We start from the raw sequence: 8,826 nt of genomic DNA on the forward strand, positions 1-8,826 counted from the left end.
GTCGCGTAAGATCTGCTCAAGCATAATACATGTACTCTGACAACAATACAGAACTTTCGTGCCTGCTCCATGATGTCATGTGTGGAAGCACCCATAGATGAATATTCATGAGTGAATCACAGCTGGGTAATGTAATTGGTCGACAAGTAAGCGTGCGGCTCGGTCTGTATACCCATATAAGGAACGCCTAATATAGTGTCGCGAAGAAGGCTTTGTCTTTGAATGAAAATACGAAACAGGCAAACTATTATGAAAAATTCATCATACAATTATGATCAATGCTTTATATGAATTCGGTTTGGAACGTGAGGATTTTGAAACGTCGAATGTGTCCTGGCTGAATGAAATGCATTAATTTATTCTATATAAATACTAAGTTGCCCAACTGTGCAGAGTAGGTCTTGTGGTGTAACGGTTAGCACCCAGGACTCTGAATCCTGTGATCCGAGTTCGAATCTCGGCAAGACCTTAATTTTTTTTCCTTTTTTTTTTCCTTTAGTCCTCTGTTGTATTCAATTTTTCATTCACTTTGACTTTATCATTTTGCTTGAGTTTATTAAATATTTCGTGTTATTTATATATATTATGTGTAATGGGTACGGTGTGTGTGCATCTAACGTTCATAGTGTAGTTCATAGGGGCCTATACGTGTATGCCTTGTTAATATTAGTCAGACATATCTGGCAAGATCCAGGCAAAGGCACTGGCGTAGCCAGGGGGGGGGGGGGGGCGATGGGGGCGATCGCCCCCCCCCCCCCCTAAGATTTGGACCGGGGATTTGGGAGGCGGAAAAAAAAAATGCGTGTATACTTTATGCATGCACATGAAGCGGGTCTCCTTTGCAACCTTTCATCAAATAAGATATTTTTTTGAATATTTCACTCAAAGTGTGCACCAGATCGTTGAATTTCAATTCAAAATACGCAAAATCTCTCGTGCTTGGGAGGGGGATACCCCCTCCCAAACCCTCCCCCTCTGTGCCTCTTTCCCTAGCTTAGTACACTTTTTAGATTTACAAAAAAATTATGAATAATTCTGAGTGCACAACACTTATCACTTATATTCCGAAAAACTCAAGGTTCCCTCATGTATAAGGGGAATTTCCCCTTTTAATCGACCCTTTCCTCCCTCAGTCCCCCCATCAGTTTTTTTTTTTTTTTTTTTTTTTTGGTGTGTGTGTGATTTCCCAAATGTTGATTCCATCATTACAGAAAGTAGACGAGATATCTCAATTTCAACCTTAAAAAGGCAAAAGCTCCAAGGGTGGGGAAGGGTGGGAAGGGTGGGGAAGGGTGGGGAAGGGTGGGGATAACACTCTCCCACGCCTTCTCCTTGCTCGCAAGCCCCCCCCCCCCTTCCGCCATGCATAGAAGTAGACTGTGGCTATACCCAGATCGCTTTATTTCAATTCTAAAAACGCAAAAGCTACGCGAGCGGGAGGAGGAATCCCCCTTCCCCTAAACTCTGCCTCACTAGACTTTATACATACACACAGATGGTGCACATTCGGAATAAGAGCTAAATTCCGTGATTTTATCACTTCGATGAAAAAGTATTGCACCAAAAATTTGCAACAGATGGCTGAATTTCAGGTCTGAAAACGCAAAATCACCTTCGTGTGGGAGGGGATATGCCCCTATCTACACCCTCGTGTGCATGCTTTTTCTGTTTGACTGCTGAACAGACAGTGTTCATGATATTACAGTGTAAGAATTAATACAAGAAGATTATTTAAATGATACCATTTTATAGGCAAATTGTTCAATAATAATCTACACTAAAATATACTGCTACCTTCAACAAGGGGGACTGTTTCACGTCGATAAAACGCACAAAAACATGCATCAAATTGCACCATTTGCAACATCAAAATGCAAAAAGTTCTCACCGTGGGAGGGGGACACCCCCCTCCCACACCCTCCCCCTTCACTCGCTCCGCTCGCTCGGGTTCAGTCGCGTTCATGATATTCAGTGAAAAGAATTAATACAAGAAGTGTATTTAGCTTATACCATTTTATAGGCAAATTGTTCAATAATAATCTACACTAAAATATACTGCTACCTTAAACAAGTGGGACTGTTTCACGTCGATAAAACGCGCAAAAACATGCATCTAATTGCACCATTTGCAACATCAAAATGCAAAAAGTTCTCACCGTGGGAGGGGGACACCCCCTCCCACACCCTCCCCTCCCCCCTCGCTCGCTCCGCTCGCTCGGGTTCAGTCGCGTTCATGATATTCAGTGAAAAGAAGTAATACAAGAAATGTATTTAAATAAACATATTGTACCATAAGATATAGGCAAATTTTTCAATGACAATCTACATCAAAATATACTGCTACCTTAAACAAGTGGGACTGTTTCACGTCGATAAAACGCACAAAAACATGCATCAAATTGCACCATTTGCAACATCAAAATGCAAAAAGTTCTCACCGTGGGAGGGGGACACCACCCTCCCCCTCCCCCTTCACTCGCTCCGCTCGCTCGGGTTCAGTCGCGTTCATGATATTCAGTGAAAAGAATTAATACAAGAAGTGTATTTAACTTATACCATTTTATAGGCAAATTGTTCAATAATAATCTACACTAAAATATACTGCTACCTTAAACAAGTGGGACTGTTTCACGTCGATAAAACGCGCAAAAACATGCATCTAATTGCACCATTTGCAACATCAAAATGCAAAAAGTTCTCACCGTGGGAGGGGGACACCCCCTCCCACACCCTCCCCTCCCCCCTCGCTCGCTCCGCTCGCTCGGGTTCAGTCGTGTTCATGATATTCAGAGAAAAGAAGTAATACAAGAAGTGTATATAAACATATTGTACCATAAGATATAGGCAAATTGTTCAATGACAATCTACATCAAAATATACTGCTACCTTAAACAAGTGGGACTGTTTCACGTCGATAAAACGCGCAAAAACATGCATCAAATTGCACCATTTACAACATCAAAATGCAAAAAGTTCTTACCGTAAGAGGGGGACACCCCCCTCCCACACCCTCCCCCCCCCTCGCTCGCTTCGCTCGCTCGGGCTCGGTCGCTTCGCTCCCTCGCAGACTAACCGCCCCCCCCCCCCCCTAAGATGAAATCCTGGCTACGCCGTTGGGCAAAGGGAGTGGAGATTTGGAGTTAGGTACTTTCTAACATGTGAGGGCATTCCAGGATCCCTTTATTAATTACAACAGGGATGGAAAAGAGACCACATTCCCGGTAATTGGCGGAAACGTTATTTCCATTTAAAGGGAAATATACCGATATGATGAGTATAGGACACATCAGTGAAGTTTTAGGAAAGCCGAGAAATCTGTTCCAAAGCTTTGAATCATTGTTCGAATTGGAATGGTTGTTTTTGTTTTGTTGTGTTATGTTTTGCTTTGTTTTTTTTGTTTTTGTTTTTTTTTTGCTTTTTTTTTTTGGGGGGGGGGTCAAATCCACGTGCCTTAATCTCTGGACTAAACTATTATAACTTGTGATATCAAGAAAAATATGAGCATGATATAGATATAAAAAAAAATAATGAAAAATGTACATTCTTTCGTCTTGTTACAAAATAAAAGTGTATTATAATTACGGATATTCCCCTGCCTTTTGAGGGCGATGATGATATCGCTCTTTCTTTATGTAAGAAAAGATTACTATGTGGACTTCCTTTTAGATTTTCTGTATAACGTTTATCTGATTCTACACAATTAACATCGACTGTCGTATAACCTCTTTAACCAAACTTATCCAAACTCATCCAAACTATATATACAAATTTAGTCTGCTGCATATTCGTTTAGAGACAATTCTAACTTGCGTTAAAAGCATATTTCTGTCTTCTGAGGTATTTTTGGAAGAAAAATTTTCCTGAAACTTGGATCCTGTGAACTTTATTGTTTTCTTTTCAAGGACAGTTCGCCGAAAGAAATTATATGTGGAAGGTGATTATAGCAATAGATAGTCATCTGCCGAATGTAAAGGCATGCGATAGGATAAATTAATCAATATATTTATTTTTTTTAAAACATGGTTTGAAATACTGCAAGCCATTCTTTTCGGGATACTTTTTTTCCGTATTCAGACGTTATTATACAAGCAAGTTAATACATGTACCTCACGTTCAGAATTCTACGTGTAAGAAAAAGACTTAATTTCTGCACATGTCGTTTTGCAACAGTTCCTTGCACATTGTGAGAGCTTATCCGATTATCGGGCATTGGTACAAATTCTCCACGCTATGATTAAGCATAGCATGGACCTACAACGAACGTTGTATAGGTCTATGCCTCATTATACAAGCAAGTTAATACATGTACCTCACGTTCAGAATTCTACGTGTAAGAAAAAGACTTAATTTCTGCACATGTCGTTTTGCAACAGTTCCTTGCACATTGTGAGAGCTTATCCGATTATCGGGCATTGGTACAAATTCTCCACGCTATGATTAAGCATAGCATGGACCTACAACGAACGTTGTATAGGTCTATGCCTCATGGAAAAAAAAATCATATAGATATTCTTATTTTGATGATGTCGGCAGCTCTATAGGGAAATACATTTAAGGCTTGTTTGATTTAAATTGTTTAGAATGCTCGTATTTCAAACCTATTCACTGAGATCATGAGATATATAGTTTGATAATAATTTAGACGTCTATAAGAGTTCATCAATATAGGAGTCCCATCCCAGGAATTCGATTTACTCAAGCAGATTCACCACCACTAAAAGTAGCCTGGTCTGAGCGTTGAGAAATTGCAAAATCACATTCAATGTGTTTGTTAGGGAATAATTACATATAATCTGTCTTAATCCATGATTCAAACGATAGGCCTGGCTATACTATAACTACTTCATTGTTCACCCGTATCAACAAGAGCAAATAAGTGATCATGAGGGATAATAGAAAGAGTGATGTGAGTCTTCTGGTAAGAAAAGGGAAACGGCAGATTGAGAGTATTCCATAGGAGGAGAGGATCCAGGAATTTAATGGGGGGGGGGGGCGCAAAGCAGTTTATATTTCTGGTGCCACTTCCGGGTTTAGAAAAAAACAAGAAAAAAAGATCAGCTGACAAGCGAAAGAACACAAAACAAAAATATAAAGTTCACAAATTGTTTAGGTTTGAGAAGTTACTTCCAATTGCCTAATTTGTAGTGACATAGGCCTGCAACAGTGGATGATCTTATCGAACGAGTATAGGTTCCTATACCTGTAACCATCCGAGTCACGTTATCCGAGGTTTTTCGTTGTTTGTTGCGTGGTGTTTCCAGGGAGGTGAGTTTCACAGCCGACAAATATCGCTATGACAACGCCATCTTCAAAAACTGTGAATGCACTTAGGCCTACGGTTGATACGCAGGAAAGGAAAAATTAATAGAACGAAATAGGATGGCGAGAAAAGACAAGAAAAAGTAGCAAAAAGGCTATACCTGTTGTAATTGTATAGGCCCTCTGGCAGATCTTTTCGGTATCAAAGTGGACGTATATCATAATATAGTGAAGAAATATTACATGACAAGTGATTAAGTTGACTGGGGGAAGTTAGAACGAAGAGATCAAGGAAAATAAGCAGAAAATATAAATTCTATAATTCTTTCCTATGTTCATGAAGTCATAAGTTCGTAAATAGCGACTTGTTTTTAATATTATGTTTGCGATGTGAATGTGTTATGATACCATCCGGCAGCCAAATCGGAACGAACGCGAAGGAGTGCACGATGAAAATACCGGATAATCGTTAATATCCCAGGCCCCTGTGGGAACAACTTTTTTTTTTTTTTTTTCATAGGGGTGCTGAACCCCTGAGCCCCCCGACAGGTTGCCGGACCATAAGAAGCGTGTCATTATGAGGGGAGGATGTATTTCACCAAATCCTTACACTCTCACGCTGATATTAGCATCTCTCAAACAAAATAATTAAGTGGGTGCCTAAGTAATAATAAAAAAATTGAATAAAGAAATATGCCTTTATCATTATCATAATAATAATAGTAATTATTATTATTATTTATTTGGCCGTACAATTGCAATATGATATACATACAGGGGTCTATGTATAAAGATATATGTGCTCATTCGAAAATAAGCAATTGCTCGACTTCGATTCTGATCTCCACTCTGGCACAATCAATGGAAAAAATTCAATTCCGCTCTATGCCTTCTCAAATCGAGTGATTGAAGACTATCAGTACAACTATAAACAACACAAAAAGTGAGGAAACTCCATTTTGATCTGTTATAATTTTCTGTAAAATTAGAAAATAGGCATCTTGTTTTGGTATCGTCTTACAGCTTGAACAATTCTCTATGCGACAGTACCATACTTGATATGATTTGTTGAATGGGGAGTGTGCAGGCTGCGTAATTGTGTGGAAGGATCAAAAACAAAATGTTGGTGAATGAGCGATATTTTGACTTTGAGTATACCTGATGATGTTCGGACAATTTGATGATTTGAATTCAATTTCATGATCATTCGCTATGTAAACCAGAACTTTCAAATGACATCTGGATATCGCAAACACAGAACTGATCTTTCATATTTTTTTTAATTATTATTGTTTGATGGGGAAAGGTTGTCAAACATTCAAAGTCATCGGAAGACAGTAACACAAAGCGGACACTTTTCTTTCTTGTCGTCCTGTAGCACAGCATTTGGCCCCATTTTGAAGATCATGATTCCGAGTTGGATCAGGTGGCTGCGGAATCTTTTTTTTTCAGTGTGTGTGTGTGTGTGGGGGGGGGGGGGGGGGGGCAAGGGTAGTGCTCGTGATTGGGTCAAAGGTTAATGGTATATCCTCGCCCCCCCCCCCTCCTTTGCTCCCACGGAAATTGTCTCTACAAGGAACCCTCGAAGAGGCATGGGTTTTGTCGTGATCTTTTTTTTTGGGGGGGGGGGTGGGGGTGGGGAAAGCTACACCCCACGGTTCAGCAGCCCCTGTGGATACAATTCCACACACACAGCTTTAGCTACTCAGCACAAAAACTGACTCGACTCGACTTTGATCAATATTGTATTTCTGTATAACTATGAGAGTAATAGTCGTCATGTTTGATATCATCTTAAAGCTTGATATTTTTTTTGTTGTTCAACATTACAATCTATGTATATGCTTAATGATACAATGGGCAAAATCAACGAAGCTATCGGCGTCCATGCCATCGTTGAGTAGGCAGGATAATGGTATAACTGACTTCGTGTGATGTCTCAAGCGGCTCATCAAAGGGATGCACTAATCAGCATCGTGTGCGCGGTAAACACATGCGTTTATTATCCACTAGAATAAACGGGTGCGCATGAAGAATTGTCATAAACAAAGAGATTTAGTATGCAATTTATTCGTGTATAACCCATAGATATCACGGCTGCAGATACGCCTCTCTGCTATACCCATTACCCAGCATAAGTTTGGAAACTCGACTTTGATCAATTATATTTCTGTAATATATGTTTTCCCGTTCAATTTCATACTTGCGTCATTTCAAGTCGTTAATGTGCATTCAAATTCACACAGGGCACGCATACGAAAACATTCGAGCATTCAAATTCAGAATCCGAGCGATCAATTTCATTTTACGGGAGTTCTATTTCGTTTTTGTGAAAATCTAAATTCACGCTTGGGCTTTCAATTTCCAAAAGCGAGCATTTCATTTCCTACTCGTGCATTCAAATTCACGCGATAGTCATGCGATAGTTCCGATGAGCTTGTTTAGAGCGATCAATTTCATTTTCAGGCGATCATGTTCCTACTTCGTGCAATCAATTTAAGGAGGAAAATGGAGTAGACTTTTTTAAGAAAGGAGAAGGGCATACACTACCAATGAAGGCTTGCATATAGTGTATATGTTTAAAAGGTTCTACGTTGTTCTCTGTACATGTATTCTTTGTTTTTTATCTCAATAAATTTTATTGCAAGGTCCAATCAGCAGTGCATCCGAACAACACAAATACAATCTAATCATATTTTTTGATGATACTGCATGATGACAACGCCCCAACACTAACCACATAATGACAATGCATCAAAAAAGACTTACTGACACACAATGATCTCACGTAGTCCCGCAAAAGTAAACCAATAAGATAGCAAGAAACAACAAGCAAGACGTATTATACATTGTTCATGTTATCAGTTTCAGTGTAGTCGAAATTGCTTTTTCCCCCGAAGGTGTCAACCAACCTTCCGTATTATCATGTTCGTCTGTAGGCCTATCACAGTGCCTAGTAATGTTTGTTTGTTTGTTTGTTTGTTTGTTTCATTTTCCATCAAAAAGATGACTGAATAGCTCATTTCAGCTGCAATAGCTGGTCGTCCATGGGGTCCAGTTGGATGTAAGGTGGGACCACTTCACCAGGTTAAACACCCTCTTCTTTGCGATGAATGAATGAAGTGGGATCTTTTACGTGTATGAGTTGTGACTCTCTCACACAATCACCCCATGCATGATGGGACCTACATTTATGTCCTTATCCGAGGGACATGTGCCTGTATATTCCTTTTCGTGAAGCTCGAGTTCAAATTTTTCAATGAACGGGTGGACCTCTACTGCAAAAAAAAAAATAATAATAATAATAATCTTCGTCATAAATTCCAATATATATATTCAAAGCTAAATGAAAAAAGACACCCATATACAGCCCCAAACGAACTAAATTCAGGACTTCTTTTCAATTGAATGCAGTTAATATTTGGAAAATGGTTGCCTATTCACAAATTTGAATGACCGACGAGATTCCGTCGCCAGCTTGACATGAATTTGAATGCTCATTGCTGAAATGTGTGCTCCTCTTCTAAATTTGAATGCTCCGATAGTGAATTTGAATCAGCTCCGACA

General features: G+C 39.5%; 1 non-coding gene across 1 annotated transcript; it reads left to right on the plus strand.

Moving 5' to 3' along the window:
• Positions 1–397: 397 nt before the first annotated feature.
• On the plus strand, positions 398–469 carry Trnaq-cug (transfer RNA glutamine (anticodon CUG)). Its single transcript has one exon. It is a non-coding gene; the product is annotated as a tRNA-Gln (tRNA).
• The last annotated feature ends 8,357 nt before the right edge of the window (positions 470–8,826 follow it).

Source organism: Diadema antillarum, unplaced genomic scaffold, assembly GCF_040938485.1.
Source record: "Diadema antillarum isolate AM-2024a unplaced genomic scaffold, OU_Dant_1.0 scf00000047, whole genome shotgun sequence".
In the NCBI taxonomy this organism is placed as follows: Eukaryota; Metazoa; Echinodermata; class Echinoidea; order Diadematoida; family Diadematidae; genus Diadema; species Diadema antillarum.